The 18,144-nt window shown below is 36.4% G+C and overlaps 1 long non-coding RNA gene across 1 annotated transcript in view; it reads left to right on the top strand.

The window, feature by feature from the left end:
- LOC105740773 overlaps positions 1-16,528 on the top strand; it is a 55,824-nt gene extending 39,296 nt beyond the window's left edge. Inside the window, exons 2-3 of the long non-coding RNA XR_001116859.2 lie at positions 10,902-11,093; positions 16,366-16,528. This is a non-coding gene — a long non-coding RNA (uncharacterized LOC105740773). The remainder of the gene's footprint in view (positions 1-10,901; positions 11,094-16,365) is intronic.
- The last annotated feature ends 1,616 nt before the right edge of the window (positions 16,529-18,144 follow it).

Consider the following 18,144-nt stretch of genomic DNA (forward strand, 5'->3'; position numbering starts at 1 on the left):
GATGAATTTGATGTACAATATTTTAGCTTCATGTGGTGCAAAGAACAAAAGACAAAAAGTCCAAAGCAGTTTATAAGAGACAAGTTTGAAATCTAAATATTCAGAACATTTGGAAGTAAAATGATTCAACAAATCATATACATGAATCAAAATCTAAGTAATTGGCAGGTAGTAAACTATTAGCATCACTCTAAATAGATTTACTAACTAAAGCATTAGGAGATTAAAATGATCACTACACGGTGCTAAAACATTTAATAACTCAAGAAGATATAACAGTTCTAAACCTGTATGCACCTATCAACATAGCCTTAAAATATGTAAACCAAAAATTGAGAGAAAGACAGGAAAAAATAAATGCAAATAATAGTGAGGGATGTTAGTATATTCCTCTCATAGCTAAAGAAACAGCTGACAAAATAAAATTAACATGATACTGGTGATTTTTAAAACATGATTCAATGAATAAGCGGACATATATAGAACACTACATCCACCCATGTAAATTACAAAAACTTTTGAAACATACAGAAAACATATTATAAAATTGGCCACATTCTGATCCAAAAGCAGCTCTCAACAAAGTTTAAAGAACTAAACCATGCATGTCACATTCTCTATGATGAAATTTAGTTAAAAATCAAAACAAAAAGATAACTAGAAAAAAACACAGTATATTTGGAAGGAAACCACAACTAAATAACCCATGAGCCAAAGATAAAATCATAATATTACAAAATATACAAAGCTGAATAATAATGAATATATTATACATAAAAACTCACAGGACATGGTTAAAATAGCACGTCTCCATTTCAGTGATATTAGAAAAAAATGAAAGCTCAGAATTCAAGCTAAGCAACCATCTAAAAAGTAAGAAATAAACCAGAAAAACAGAGTAAATTTTTTAATAGAAATATATATATATATAATAGAATCAAAAGAGCCAAATGATGGTTCTTTGTGAAGATAAATAAAATTGATTAAATTGTGATGAGATTAATAAAGAAGAGAAAAGGTAGAAGCAGTCAAAATTAGGAATGAAAATGGAGGCATAGCTACAGTTGATGTATACAGTTGAAAGACTTTAAGAAAATATAATAAACAACTTTATTCCTGTAAAATCACTACAGATTAACAGATTATGTTTCTATTAACTCAACCTGGAAAATGTATCTATCCTGTTCTCTGTAGGATTCCTAACATTTGGTGATGCTGTCAGACATGACCAACAACATCATAAGGAATGTGGCTTTTCAGGGTGAGATAAGAAGCTTTGGGAAGTTTTTGTAGAGGGGTAACATAATCTCACTTTCATTTTGTATAGGTCTTTCTGGCAACTGTCTAAACATAAACCAGACAAGGGCAAGGCAGACTCAGGAAGGACAAATAGAAGGCTATTTTCATAAATCAGGTAAGAGATGGTGGCATGGACTCAAGTGGTAGGGGTGAAGGTGGAGAGAAGTAATTAGTTCTAGATATTTTAGAAGGTAGAGCCAGAGGATTTACTAGTGAATTGAATATGGAACATGAGAGAAAGTAAATACAATGAGTTCAAAACAGTGATTTCTCCAAAGTTGTTTTGTTTTTTCTTTTGTTTGTTTCTTTGTCAAAGTGATCAGAAGAACATATTCCATTTCCTGAGATGAAAAAATCCTTAGGAAGAGAAAGTTTTAAGGAAACCAAGAGTTCCATTATGGACAAAGTAGGTTTGAAGTTCCTATACAGGTGGACTTCCTTATAGTGCACTTTGCTTTATTGTGCTTCACAGATATTGAAATTTTTACAAATTGAAGGTCTGTGGCAACCCTGCATTGAGCAAGTCTATCGGTGCCATTTTTCTAATAGCATGTGCTTGCTTCATGTCTCTGTGTCATGTTTTGGTAATTCTGGCAATATTTCAAACTTTTTCATTATTATTATATCTGTTATGGAGATCTGTGATCAGTGATCTTTGATTTTTGTAACTGTAATTGTTTGGCAGCCCCACTAACCATGCCCATATAGGATGACAAACTTAACTGATAAATGTTAAGTGTGTTCTGACAGCTCCACTGGAAAGCTGTTCTCTTGTCTTTCTCCCTCCCCCGGGGCCTCTCTATTCCCTGAGACACACTATTGAAATTAGGCCAATTAATAACCCTACGATGGCCTCTAAGTATTAAAGTGATAGGAAGAGTCGCACATCTCTCACTTTGAATCAGAAGATAGAAATGATGAAGCTTAGTGAAGAAGGCATGTTGAAAGCCACAGTAGGAAGTCCTCTTATGCCAAATAGCCAAGTTTTGAATGCAAAGGGAAAGTTCTTGAAGGAAATTAAAAGCGCTGCTCCAGTGAACACACAAATGATAAGAAAGTGAAGCAGCCTACTGCTGATATGGAGAAAGTTTTTGTGATTTGGACAGAAAATCAAATTAGTCACAACATATCCTTAAGCCAAATTCTAATCCAGAGGAAGACCCTGACTCTTCAATTCTATGAATGCTGAGAGAGGTGAGGAAGCTGCAGAAGAAATGTTGGAAGCTAGCAGAGGTTGATTCATGAGGTTTAAGGTAAGAAGCCATCTCCACAGTACAAAAGTGAAAGGTGAAACAGCAAGTGCTGATGTAGAAGCTGCAGCAAGTTATCCAGCAGATCTAGCTAAGGTCATTGATGAAGGTGCCTACACCTTTAGTATATTCCCCTCATAGCTAAAGAAACTGCTGATAAAATAAAATTAACATGATATAGATGATTTTAAAAACATGATTAACTAAATGAATAAGTGGACATATATGGAAAACTACACCCACCCAGATTTTGAATGTAGATGAAACAGCCTTCTATTGGAAGAAGATGTTATGTAGGACTATTGTAGCTACAGAGGAGAAGCCAATGCCTGTAAGCTTCAAAAGACAGACTGATTCTCTTGTTAGAGACTCACACAGCCAGTGACTTTAAGTTGAAACCAATACTACAGACTATTTCAAAATCCTGGGGCCCTTAAGAACTATGCTAAATCTATGCTGCCTATGCCCTATAAATGGAAAAATGCTTGAATAACAGCACAGCTGTTTACAGCATGGTTTACTGAATATTTTAATTTCACTGTTAAGACTTACTGCGCAGAAAAAAAGAATCCTTTCAGAGATAACTGCTCTGTGTTAGTCCTTTTTCACATTGCTATAAGGAACTACCTGACTCTAGGTAATTTATGAAGAAAAGGGGTTTAATTGACTCATAGTTCTTCAGGATTAACAGGAAGCATGGCTCAGAGGCTTCAGGAAACTTACAATCATGGCGGAAGGTGAAAGGGAAGCAAACACCTCTTACCATGACAGAGCAGGAGAGAGACAGAGAGCACTAAAGGGGAAGTGCCACGCACTTTTTTTTTTTTTTTTTTTTTTTTTTTTGAGATGGAGTCTCGCTCTGTCACCCAGGCTGGAGTGCAGTGGCGCAATCTCGGCTCGCTGCTAGCTCCGCCTCCTGGGTTCACGCCATTCTCCTGCCTCAGCCTCTCTGAGTAGCTGGGACTACAGGCGCCCGCCACCATGCCCGGCTAATTTTTTTTGTATTTTTAGTAGAGACGGGGTTTCACCGTGGTCTCGATCTCCTGACCTCATGATCCGCCCGCCTCAGCCTCCCAAAGTGCTGGGATTACAAGCGTGAGCCACCGCGCCCGGCGCCACGCACTTTTAAACAACCAGATCTTTTGAGAATACACTCACTATTACAAGAACAGCAAAGGGGAAATCGGCCCCCATGATTCAATCACTTCCCACCAGGCCATTCCCCAGACACATGCGGATTACAATTAGAGATGAGATTTGGGTGGGGACACAGAGCCAAACCATGTCATGCTCATTGACAATGCACCTGGCCACCCAAGAGCTCTGATAGAGATGTACAAGGAGATGAATGTTGTTTTCATGCCTGCTAACACAATATCCATTCTGCAGCCCATAAATCAAGCAGTAATTTCTATTTTCAAGTTGTCTAATTTAACAAATGCATTTTGTAAGGCTATAGTTGTCATACATAGTGATTCCTCTGATAGATCTGGATAAAGAAAGCAGAAAATCTTCTGGAAAGGATTAATCATTCTAGATGCCACTAGGAACATTTGTGATTCATGGGAAGAGGTAAAAATATTAACATGAATGGGAGTTTAGAAGAAGTTGATTCGAATCTCCATGGAAAACTAACTTAGAAGGGTTCAAGACTTCAGTGGAGAGAGTAACTGCAGCTGTGGTAGAAACAGCAAGAAACTACAATTAAAAGTGAAGCCTGAACATGTGACTGAATTGCTGCAATCTCATGATAAAACTTGAATAGACTGGGAATTTCTTCTTATGGACGAGCAAAGAAAGTGTTTTCTCGAGATCAAATCCATTCCTGGTGAAGATGCTATGAACAGTGTTGAAATGGCAACAAAAGATTTAGAATATTGCATTTTTTTTTTTTTTTTTTTTTTTTTTTTTTTTTTTTTTTTTTTTTTTTTTTTTTTTTTTTTTTTTTTTTTTTTTTTTTTTTTTTTTTTTTTTTTTTTTTTTTTTTTTTTTTTTTTTTTTTTTTTTTTTTTTTTTTTTTTTTTTTTTTTTTTTTTTTTTTTTTTTTTTTTTTTTTTTTTTTTTTTTTTTTTTTTTTTTTTTTTTTTTTTTTTTTTTTTTTTTTTTTTTTTTTTTTTTTTTTTTTTTTTTTTTTTTTTTTTTTTTTTTTTTTTTTTTTTTTTTTTTTTTTTTTTTTTTTTTTTTTTTTTTTTTTTTTTTTTTTTTTTTTTTTTTTTTTTTTTTTTTTTTTTTTTTTTTTTTTTTTTTTTTTTTTTTTTTTTTTTTTTTTTTTTTTTTTTTTTTTTTTTTTTTTTTTTTTTTTTTTTTTTTTTTTTTTTTTTTTTTTTTTTTTTTTTTTTTTTTTTTTTTTTTTTTTTTTTTTTTTTTTTTTTTTTTTTTTTTTTTTTTTTTTTTTTTTTTTTTTTTAAAGTAGCAGCAGGATTTCAGACAATGTCCTCCAATTTTGAAAGAAGTTCTACTGTGAGTATGATGCCATCAAACAGCATCACATGCTACAGAGAAATTCTTTGTGAAAGGAAGAGTCAATTGATACAGTAAACTTCAGTGTTGTCTTATTTTAAGTAGTTGTCACAGCCACCCGACCTTCAGCAGCCCCCACCCTGGTTAGCTGCCATCAATACTGAGGCAAGTCCCTCTACCAGCAAAAAGAATATGATTCACTGAAGATTCAGATGAGCATTAGCATTTTTCGGTAATAAACAATCTTTACACTAAGACATGTCCATGTTTTTTAAGACGTAACGCTATTTTACACTGAACAGACTATAGTGTAAACATACAACTTTTATATGCACTGGGAAATCAAAAACATGTGTGTGGCTCACTTTATTGTGGTAGTCTGGAACAGAACTCGCAACATCTCCAAGGTATGCCTGTATTTCATTTAGGTGAAGATACGAAAGCAGCAGTTGAACATACAAATTTGTAATTCATGGGACTGCTCAGTGTTGGAGATCTAATTTGGGTTCATCCATCTATAGATATTTTTAAAAAGCTGAGGCCTGAATAAAGATACCTAGGGAACACAGGTAGAGAGAGCACATAAAGCCTGACCTGCAGCATTCCAGTGTTTAGAGGTCAAGAAATAAGATAGAGTAGTGGACTAGTGGCCAAGTAATAAACTGGGTCCAAGATGAAGAATGAAGAATGCCAGTGGATTTTGCAATGTGGGGGTTTTAAGGGACCTTGATAAGAGAGCTTTCAGTACAGTTGTTAAGACAGGCCTCAAGTTTAGTCTTAAAAGGGAACAGAGAAATGACGTGGTTGTTTTAGGAGACCACAGAGACAAAGAAGGTTCATTTATTCATTTTTAAGACAGGAGATAATTGTCCTATGTTGTATGATGATGGAAATGGTCCAGTAGAGACAGAAACATTGATGGTTCCTATTTTTTCCATCTTGTTTGGTTTGGTCTTTCAGAATTTAATACCTAATGAATGACTTTAACTTTTATTTTAGTTTCAGGGGTACATGTGCAGGTTGGTTCTACAGATAAATTGCATGTTGCAGGGGTTTGGTGTACATATTATTTTGTCACCCAGGCAAAAGCATAGTACCCGATATGTAGTTTTTCAATCTTCACCCTTCACCCACCCTCCACCCTCAAGCAGGCCCCAGTGTCTATTGTTCTCTTCTTTGTATCCATGTGTACTCAATCTTTAGCTCCCAATTATAAGAACATGCAGTGTTTGGTTTTCTGTTTCTGCGTTAATTCATTTATGATAATGGCCTCCAGCTCCATCCATGTTGCTGCAAAGGACATGTTCTCATTAGTTTTTTATGACTGCATATATTTCATGGTGTATGTGTACCACATTTTCTTTATCCAGTCTACTGTTGATGGGCATTTAGGTTGATTTCATGTCTTTGCTATTGTGAATAGTGCTGCAATGAACGTATGTGTGCATGTCACTTTATGGTAGAATGATTTATATGCCTTTGGGTGTATACCCAGTAATGAGACTGCTGGGTCAAGTGGTAATTCTTCTTTGAGTTCTTTAAGAAATCTCCAGACTGCTTTCCACAATGGCTGAACTAACTTACATTCCAACCAGCAGTGTATAAGCATCCCTTTCCTCCGCAGCCTCACAGCATCTATTATTTTTTGACTTTTTAATAATGGCCTGAATGACACATTTGAATTAATTAGTTTGACAAGAGTTTTAAAATATCAAACACACTTTCCCACAGTGTTCATTTTGTTTATACTTGCTTATCTCAGTAAATTGTTAACATGTAGAAATGAAAGCTTAAATGTACAATGAGCAGTATCTGTTCATTTATTCAAAGACTTTAGGGGTCAAATTTGCTTATTAAACTGTGTGACAACCAGTTCTATTTTTGAAATGTTTAAAATTTATCTTAATGTCCACTTTAGGTTCTAAATAATTGAGATAGGCTATCTATAAACCCTGCATTCACCAGATAATGGCTTCAGTATATCCTGCACTTGGTCACGAATTAACATTCAGTCTATAATTATTTACTTACGGAAGATTTATGTTTTATAAGTAAAAACAGAGAGTATTGGTTTTAGAAATATATGATATAGTTAACAAAATCCAAGAAAAGCATTAATTAATAATAGAGAAAAAAATCACTCACAGTTATTGAAAGCATCCCTCATGATGGATGCTGTGCTGCAATCTACGTTCATGCTCTCATTTACTCCCCTCAGCAATTATCTCTGGTGGTGGCCACTATGATTCTATTTTACAGACCAGGAAGTCGAGTCATTACAGAGGGCAAGTGACTTGTTGAACGGTACACAGCTAGGAAGTGATGTGGCTGGAATTTGAGGTGATGCTTTCCATAGTCATAGTATGCAACCGCTCAAGCAGGCTAGCATATGGATGGAAGCGAGAGAATGCTTCCTTTTCATACCAATGTCTTTATGTATGAAAAGCAAAGTTATGTCGATCGTATTACGAATCAGGGTGAGTAATTTCTATTTTACCATGAAAATGATGATTAACAAATTATTTTAATGTAGCAAAATTCCTCTACTGAAAGAATTAGACAAAACTCCACCATATATTCACTGTGCATTTGGAAGGAGGAGGCCAGAAACTGAAAACTCTAAAAGCAATTTTATGAGGCAGACAGAATTCCTTTGGGACTTCATATTAAGCTATTTTCAGTAGGGAGTACAAATATTTTGTTGAAAATGCTAAGAAACGCCTTTAAAACATTTCCTAATAGGGTCATAGTGGCTTGCTGTAAAGAACAGAAACTAATTTGCCCCATGCCTGACATATGGTTCAGTATTTACTATTAATTTTGTTCTAACAATAGCCTACCTCAGATCAATAAATATAAATGTTGTAAAAAATAAATTTGATAAAGATTACATTTTTTCATTTGATGTAAAAGTACTTTTCACACTTTTTGGTAATTCATTAGGATGGCGATTTCGTCTTAAGATTAGCTTTCCCTTTCCTTTTGTGTTACCTGTACTGAAAACTGACTATTACCATATGTACTTCTTTATGTTTTCTGCAGCATGTAATTAAGAGCTAAACATATATTTGTTGCCCTTTTTCACCAAATGAAAATAATTCCAAGGTTCGTAGAGAGAAATAAGAAACCATTCAAACCACTTCTGTTATTTTGTTTGTTTGTTTTGTTTTTGAGACGGAGTCTCACTCTGTCGCTCAGGCTGGAGCCCAGTGGCACAACCTTGCCTCACTGCAACCACTGCCTCCCAGGTTCAAGCGATTCTCCTGCCTCAGGCCTCCTAAGTAGCTGGGACTTCAGGAGCCCACCATCACACCTGGCTAATTTTTGTATTTTTAGTAGAGATGGGGTTTCACCATGTTGGCCAGGCTGGTCTCGAACTCCTGACCTTAGGTGATCTCCACCCACCTCGGCCTCCCAAAGTGCTGGGATTACAGGCATGAGCCACCACACCTAGCCTCATTCAAACCACTTCTGAGGACTCTCCTATACTCTGGGTACTTAACTATGAAGTCTAAAGTTGTGGGGTGTATAAACCAGCTATAAAGCTAGACAGGCCGACTCTAAAGCAAAGGGTAACATTCTCCACCTTCTGTTTTCTCTGGCTGTCCTTCCCTTTGGAGTGTCCTCCTTATACCTATACGAATGTCTAGTGTCTGCTATCACAATTTGCTAATTGAATAGGCTCTGATATCAGTCATTTCCACCTTGGTGAAAATTAAAACTGCTGTGTATTCTCTCCCTAAAGGAATTTTATTTTAGGCCTTGTTTATAATGTGACATGGGAAGCATTTCCTCTCCCACCTCCTTTAAATATATTTTGAATATTAGGGATTAAGTAGAAAAGATATTAGTGAAGATAGAAGAATAGCCTTGAGAAGCTTAGTTATGCATCTCAGATAACACAAATCTGTGCATAGCTATTCATAGCTATTCCCAAAGTAAAGCAAAATAAATTGCATGAAATAATCAGTGAATCTGAGGTGCTTGAATAATAGAGTCTTAGAACTTGTTGGTACCTAAGGATTCGTTGTACTCTTCCCTCCCACCCAATGTAGTAATCTTCTCTGTAAGAGCAGTAACAGATGGTCAAGAACTTGTACCACTATTTTGGTTTTTCTTATTAAAATGGCTAGATTTCAGAACTTCTTGGCAAGCTGCTATTCAAATGCAGAAATGCATCTGCTTAGAAACTCAAAAATAAACATGTTTTCCAAAGGAATCAAGTATGTTCTATAAAATCCTGGCCTGTTCATAGGATGTGGTAAGCATGAATTTCATTACAAGTTAATTCTACCATGATGGTAGTGAGGATCTTTGTTCCAAACTAAGAAGTGTTGAATGCGGTTGGTGATGGTTGGAACTAAGATGAGGGAGCTGAGAACTGACAGATATATGCTCAAATCCTGGATGTGTCCTGTCATCAAATTTCAGAAAGTTAAGAAATAATGTTTTGTAAGGCAATTTCATCTCCTAATTTTAAGTTACTATATTCATTCTACATGAAATCCATCATTATACTCAGATACCAAATCCAGTAGAGTAAATCAGGACCAAATACAGCCGGTAATAGGCAGAGCCAGTGAGGTTGGGCAGCCTCTGTCTGAGTTCCAGACACATTGGCACTCAGCTAAGGATTCCAGACACTCAAACTTAGCAAGAAATAGGACAAGAAGCATGGAGCATGACTTAATATTAGTCTGTGTGCATTTCTCTGTGGAGCAATACATTTACAGTGCTTCTTAAAATGTAATGATGCCACAAAGTTTTATTTTTACATAGTCATTAACTTTCAAATATGTTCAGATGATATGACTGCACATATTGGGATTTGGTATATACAACCTTTCAGTCCTTTTGACAGAGAGTGATAACACTGATAATCTCCATACTGCTTAATGTTTCTTTGCTCTCCCTCCTTTCGGAAATTCTGTGACTCGTTAAATGGAGAAGAGATTCCATTAATATTCAATGATACATGAACAAGCAATTAAAATAATTTCTATTCTAATCTGGAAATAGAAAGTATTTTCTATCTAGCATTGTATAAATGCTATATTTATGAGCTATGTGGGTACTATAGGTAGAGATCAGTTTCAAAAATGAGGCAATTACACTGTGCCACATTATAGATTGATTTGAACCACATAAATTTCATGTTTAAGACTCACTTTGATTATGTTGTGTATTTTACCATTTTAGAGAGGTTTCCTTGTGATCCTAATTCTAACTCAAAATAACCTGTTTTCACTCTTTACCTATCCTTCCAACAGTCTCTTCCCAACGAACCACCACCACTACCACCAAAAAAAAAAAAAGCTTCACAAAGGTTTTTGGAATTCAAATGAGTCTTACAAAACTTTTGGATAATTCAAGTGTAAATTAATCAGAAACACATGGGATTGAATTCCCTTTGAGATTTACAATCAGGGTGAAAGGACTTGGCAAACTGTAATGGTTTAACAACAAAAAAAAAAAAATCAAGAATTTTCAGCATCACAAGTCTCCACATTTTCTCCCAATTCATTTATATTTAAAAGGGAAGCATATGCTAGAGACTAGAGTTTGGAAAACTGCCTGGTTATCTGATCTAGTGTTCTGTATCAGAACCTCATCCACCACCCATCACCTTAAATTTATCTTCTCAACCTGCATGATTTTGAGTGAAAGGGGAGCCAGAAGTGAGATGTATGGTCATCCTACTAATAGTTCACATCTTTTCTGAGACTCTGATTAGCTCTGAAAATTCTTGTGATAGAAAAAAATTTATTAAACTCCCTCTTAAAACCTGAAGCATAAATTAGCAGGATTCTATTTTTATAATACTCACAATTTTCTTCCAGAAACATTCTGATCTGTGTACTCATTATTAAGTACATATTTACTTCACATCAGGCATACGATGGTGGACAAAACAGCTGCCTTTCTTCCCTGTATGGAGCTTACAGTATAGTGAATATTTCACGGGACTGGTATCTACAGAAGGTGTTTTGGGAAGCACAGCTTTGGAGAGAGTAATTTGCCAACATTGCACAGAATAAAGGCACCATGAGGGCCCAAGGAAGGAAAAGATTTGCAGCTGTCTCAGTAAGAACTGATGATAATGGAATCACACAAGAGATGGTTTAGATATAAAATCAGCAGGATTTGGTAGCTGCTTGACTTTGGGAATCAAAGATGAATTTCGCTAGAAAGATAGTTGTGCTGATACAAAGAAAATACAAGAAGCTTGGGAAACACAATCGAGTTTAGGTTTGCATATTTGTTTTATGTGCTCTATAGCAAATTACCACAAACCTGCAATATAAAACAATATGCCTTTACTCTCTCACAGTTTCTGTAGGTCAGCAGTCTGGGTATGGCTTAGCTAAGCTCCCTGCTCAGAAGCTCACAAGCTGTAATCAAGGTTGCATTCTACATTCTCATCTGGAAGCTGCATTCTCATATGGAGCCTTGACTGGGGGAGATCCACTTTTCCAAGTTTTTCAGGTTTTTTGAGAATTCGTGTATTTGTGGTTGTATAACTGAGGGTCTTAGCCTTTTACTGGTTGCGGCTAAGGCAAACTTTAAGCCCTAAAGGGAGGTCCTTGCTGCCTGGGCCTCCCTATAGGCAGTTCATAACATGGCCATTTGCTTTTTCAAGGCCAGTGGGAGAATCTCTAGTTGCAGTGTGCTAAGAGAGTCTTGTATACCTAAGGCAGTGACATTCCACCATCTTTGGCATACAATATAAACTCATCAAAAGAGTGAAATCCTGCCTTTGCATACTGTATTGGTCAGAAGCAAGTCATGGGCTCTGCCTACATTCAAGAAGAGAGAATTAAACAAGAATGAGGATGCATTGGGGGTCACCTTAGTGTATGTCTGCTCTAAGTTTGGATGTGTCATGTTTGAGGTGTTAGAAGAACCTTTGGTGAACAAATCATCCGCGGTTATAAACTGGACAATGTACATCTAGAATGTTTTTTTCCTTTGTGAACTTTTGATATCAATTAGAGTTAAATTGCTATTTCCTTATAATATTGTTTTATCCAGTTTGTGCTGATTACATTTATAAAATAAAGAGAAGTAAACCTTATATATGAAAACAAAAATGAAATAATATTTGTCAGGTGGTGATAAAAATAAAGCTTAGAAAGATATGTACAACGGCATGTCTCAGACAGGGCTAGAAAGTTTGGAGATGGATATTTACTCCTTAAAGCCAAAGATAAAATAATTTTCTTCTCCAAAAAACTTCATAGCACAGAAATTGGCAGCCTCTCAGCCAAATATCTCTTGGAAGAAGAAATAATACCTCCTGCTACACATTAACTTCTGAGCCAATTTCAATCTAATACACAGAAGTTAATTCTAGTCAGCTCTCAAGAAAATCTTGACCTATGAATATCTATTTGAAAAATTGAAAAGAGATGTAAAAGCAGAGCCCTACAGACAATATTCTAACAATTGGTGCTGCATTACTAGGTTTGTTTTCTTCTTATCTTATCCCTAAATGGCAAAATAAAAGGCCTAGATCAACTATATCTTGGATTTATGTGACCAAGTCTATCAACAAATCAATAACATCCTTATGCATAAAGTGAACCTTACTCTGTATTTCACTTCTGGTGGTTTTAGTCAACAGCCACTCCATTTTCTAAAGGCAGAAGATTGAACAAAAGATCACTATATTCCACATAGAACAAATAAATCCAATAACTCTGTAAAGAAGAATATCCCTCTGACCAAATTTTGACTTAGTTACACCATATAATCATAGGTTTTTTAAAAAGCTACTTCATAGCTGTGTTTTAAAAATCTAGATATAAACTCTCGAAAGGCAAACTATAGTTTGGGGAGATATTTGAGACATACTGTACAACAAAAGATTATCTTTTATAACTAGAGAAATTTTAAAATCAATAAGATTAACACGATGAAAGTAGAACACATGAAAGACATGAAGAAATGCAGTGGCTAATATGTTTATGAAGAAGGCTTGATCTTATTTGGAATTAAATACAAGTAAATTAAAGCAATGAACTATTTTAATATGTCTAATAAGCAAATTAATATACCCAGATGAAAGCAGGAAAATGAATACTTTTAAATACTAGAGATGGCATACATTGGCTTCTGGAAGACAACTAATATATATCAAAAGTTCTAAAATGTAATGATTCTTTGCACCAGCAATTCCACTTCCAGGAATTAATCCTAAAGGGAAGAATGTGATTTAGCTTCAAAGGATTTTTAAAATCGCAATTTTCTTATAATAGGAAAAAAATTAGGATGAAAGAATATTCAATATTAGGGGATTCGTAAAACATGTTATGGTGTAATCATAGCCAGCCATCATGACTTTTAGCCTGTTTTCCCCCTATGCCCCATTCTTTCCTTTCTGAGAACCACTGCCAGCCTCGCATCTCCCAAATAGTGTTCATACCACATAACCCTCTGCACCTATCCATTCCCCTGTGTTCATAGCTCATTAGGTGTGGATATACTAAACCAGCCTAATCAAATATGCTCCCTTGGAAGTTTAGAATTGGAATAAAGAGGCTCTGGTTAATTTGGTACTTTAATTGAATGGCAGAGCTGTGAACTCAGGTGCTGTAGTGGCCATTTACACAGAGAAGGGGAGAAAACAGCCTTCAGGGAAAAATTAAGCAAAGGAGCCAAGAAAAGCAGGGAAAAGAGGCATTATGGTATGGGTGCTAAGGCCAAGGTCATGCCCCAAACCACAGGGTTGTGCCTATCCTTGACAGAAGTACAAAGAAGGAGCTCATTTTTGGGCATCCCACCTTTTGTTTCTGAGCCCTTCCTTCCCACATTTTTTTGTTTTCATTTAGATGTTGCATATATTTGTCATTTAGGATTTTCCAAGAATGACTTTCTAACAGCACCACAATTTCTTTTTCTGGAAGTTAATAAACCTCCAAAACCCACCACCATTTGTTGTGTTGGTGATAGGGGAATCCAGATGCCTCCAACCCATATGGAAGCTGAAGCTGACAGAGGCCATGACTCCTCATCCCTGCTGAAGGCAGAGGATAGGTCCACACCTAAGCTCAGCCACTTATGCTCTCTGACTGGCCTTTGAGTCATAAATAGCAGCATGCTATCCACACTGCTGTGCTTTCCACATCTGGATACTCGGGATCACCCTAGACTCCTGTGCATCCCCACACTTATCCCTCAGCCTTCCATTGATTTTCCAACATCAATAGCCTTCTAATATGTCACATATGATTAAGTTAGCTGGAGTCCATTTCTGTGATAGGAATATTTTTAAATATATTGAGTGTACTTTTCTTTCTCACGTTTCCTTGTATATGATGCCCTCTTACTTCAGCTAGTGGAGGCTTGGCCATTATTGTAAGAAGGCTAAGCATTAAAACAGCAATGTAAGATAAAAAGGTGTCGGTGTCCAGCTTTTGATTTCCAAAATTAGACTTGTTTGAATCTCCAGTAAGATTCTTAGAAATGAGGCTTTGTTTAAAGAGAGAAGTTAAACTCCAATTTTTATATACAGATCTAGGCCTGATGGACTTTTGTCCTAGAGTTTTACTAGAAAATACTATGTAGAGACAACAAATGATTTGATACAAGGGATATGCCCAATAATAAGAAGGAAGAAGAAGAAAGTATTTTGTCATGGAAGGGAGGCACAGGTCTCAGAGAGGAAGCAGTTAAACTGATGAGATGCCTGGCTCCCTTCGCTGATCTAGAGCAGCCACACTGACATCCCTGTGCCGTGGCCAAAGAGACAGAACAAATAATTAAAAATGCCCATAGAAAGCTAAAACGGATTAAATGAGAGGTGGATGCTCTGCTTCTCTGTCAACAGGCCAAAGAGCTGTACAGTAGGGATTACAAAGAAAGCATTTGATGATGTACCCAAGAGGGTGCCCCAGTCCTCCCATAGACTATGCAAGGCATACCAGAGACCCAGAAATGTCTGTGTGGCTCAGTGGGGAAATGTGGGGAGACCACAAAAACCTAGAGGGGACTCCTGATTGGGAAAAGGAAGCTACACAGCCTAGGGACTTTACTCCTTGAGGCAACTGGCAAGAAGTGATACATTAGAAATTAATGCCAGCGAAATATTCAACAAGGTTAGGTATAACCAGCCACATCTCAGAAGACCCCAGTATAGGGCCTTTGGGGACCAAACCAACCCCTCTGAAGCAAAGAACATCAAGAATGTGGAAAGCGCCCTCAACTCCTGCCACATGAGGATGGATGCAACCTCCTCCTACACATTGGAAAGAAGGATCAGGGAGGGACCAGCCTATGGTAGCAGGAGGCACAGCCAAAATAGGGCTCTAAATTGCTGAAAGTTATTTACTCACAAGAGACTGACTATCTTAACTTGGAAAAGTTGTTTACCCTGCCTTCACCTGGAATTGAAATTGTCTGCTAAATAAAGGAAATTATAAAATATGTTGCACATACAGACTATAACGAATACACTTTTTTTTTTTTTTTTTTGTTTTTGAGACAGAGTTTTACTCTTGTCACCCAGGCTGGAGTGCAGTGGCACAATCTAAGCTTACTGCAACCTCCATCTCCTGAGTTTAAGCGATTCTCCTGCCTCAGCCTCCTGAGTAGCTGGGATTACAGGCACCCACCACCACGCCCAGCCAATTTTTGTATTTTTGGTAGAGACGATGTTTCATCATGTTAGCCAGGCTGGTCTCAAACTCCTGTCCTCAGGTGATCCACTTGCCTTGGCCTCCCAAAGTGCTGGGATTGCAGGCATGAGCCACCACGCTCGGCCAGAATACATTTAATTCTTGATATAAACATAATTGAGTCTACTAAGTAAGATAATAGACAAGATGGTGTGTGTGTGTGTGTGTGTGCACGCACATTTGTGTGTGTGGCTTACAGGCAGGTATTAAAAAGCCAATATCAAAAAAGAGATTACAGATGTAGTTGGGTCCTTTCCTCTTTCCAAGGTTCCTACTTCTGTCCCTGCACCCTAAATTTTGTCTTCCCCATCTGCTCTCAGATCTTATTTCCTCTGTAACTTATTCTGATATATCAGTAGAGGAAGATGAAATGGGTCTAGAGTTCATGTTTAAAAAGAGAACACAAGAAATATGGGTGCTAGTATGTCTCATGTTCTCAACTATCTCAAGCCATATGCTCAAAGAGAAGAAAAACCTGAGGAAAGTATCAAAACACTTGTAAAGCTCATTGTCTAGTATATTCTGTTTTTTAATTTTTTATTTTTAAGTACTATGGATATATAATAGTTGTTCATATTTTGGGGATGCATGTGACATGCTGATACCAGCATACAACGTGTAATGATTAAATCAGGGTAACTGGGGTATTCCTCACCCCTAGCATTTATCTTTTGTGTTAGAACACCACCACATGTGCAGCATCCCTCTGGGTCTCTTCCATGTCAACCCTGTGGGAACCCAGGCAAGTGAGAATCAATGTAAACATGAAGTTCATGCTGCTTACTGTGTCACGATAATGTCCCTTGTCTCCCAATCAGGAGCGTCATGTCTTCTTGCCAGCCTCTGTGGAACTGTGGTAGGCTATTAAGCTAATTAGCAAGCAGGGTGAAGTCTCAGATCCTTTGCATTTTCTTATAACCAGCTCTTTCTAGGTGAAAGACACATGGATATCACTGTGAAAGTTCATGCTCTGTATAGCTCAAAATTTTGCCCAAGGGGAGGTTCCAGCATCATCTGATTAGTACATATTGCTGAGAAAAATACTAAAGGAAGAAAATATTAATAATAATATATTTCACTAACCCTCTTAGATATTAAGAAACAAATGAAAAGGTCTATATTATTATTAATCACTTGGAATCTCTGTTGTTAAACTGACAAGTAAACTGCATTGCCTAGAATATTGGCCTTATTTTTAGCGATGCTAATTAAATTGTTTGAGATAGATCTGAAGACAGCAGAAGCTTGTCTGGGCCTAGCTTCCTTAAATTCTTCTTCCCCGAATTGCTATGTCTTGGTAATTTTGAAATATGAGTTAGAAACAATCAAGCTCTTACCTGATATCATTATTCCAGTTAATGTTTGTCCCAATGTATTTCTCAAAGACTTACGAAAAATGAAAATTCTGTTTTTTAAAGGGCCTAGCTCTTTTAACAGGATATGTTTCATGGAATTCTATTTATCAACAAACATGTAGACTACTTCAACAAGACTTCAATGTGATTTCATGTGTTTATTCTCCTGAGTCAGATGTGTAATCCTGAAAGATTTTGGGGAATGGTGACATATGCTACTTAATTCACACTCATCAGCTTAAGAGAAGATAAGAGAATGTCATGCTCATGCGTGACAAAGATAAAACTATATTCTAACTAGAATTACAAGAATAAAACACCAGAAACTTGACAACTTGACATTTTTTCACAGTGCTTAAAAATAAATGTAATAAAACTTCGGCAGTTAATGCCATTTTGATTTGCTTTAATTTTATTTTCAAACCTCTATTATTGAAATAATAATTTCATTATTTCAAACCTTCATAAGGAAATAATAGAATTGTGCTGTTATGTAAGACATAGTCAACATTTTCTGCAATGAACAGGTAATGTTAAGATTAACAAGGTTTCTCTTAATAAATTTTTTATACAAGCATAAGAAAAATGGATAGCACAAAAAATGGATAGCACAATAGGGTAACATTAGCACTTTAACAAATAAATCCCAACATTCCAATGGCTTAATACAACTGAATTTTATTTCTTGCTCACGCAACAGTCCAGCACAAGTGCTCATGGTCTGCTGCTGGGGCCAGGATGCATCTGTCTCATGCAGTCATACAGAGACCCAAGTTGATAGCTGTGATGTGTTCTCCAAAACATGGCTTTAGAGGTTGCCATGGACATCAACATCCAACTGATGGAAGAGGCAAGAGAAAGGATGCAAAAACCACACCAGCTATTTAATTACCTGGGTCCAGAAGTAACAGATGCCACTACCTCTCACATTCTATTAGTGGAAACTAGTCACATGGCCTCTCCCCTAACTGCTAGCAAGTATAGAAAAGTTGGTTTTGGCTAAGCAGCCACAAGACAAAGCTACTAAGAAAGACACAGCATTAATTTTATGTTGTTAGCCATATCTGCTACAAGCGTAAGTCAAATAGAATTTTCATTTTTCTT

This window comes from Nomascus leucogenys, chromosome 13 (genome assembly GCF_006542625.1).
Source record: "Nomascus leucogenys isolate Asia chromosome 13, Asia_NLE_v1, whole genome shotgun sequence".
In the NCBI taxonomy this organism is placed as follows: domain Eukaryota; kingdom Metazoa; phylum Chordata; class Mammalia; order Primates; family Hylobatidae; genus Nomascus; species Nomascus leucogenys.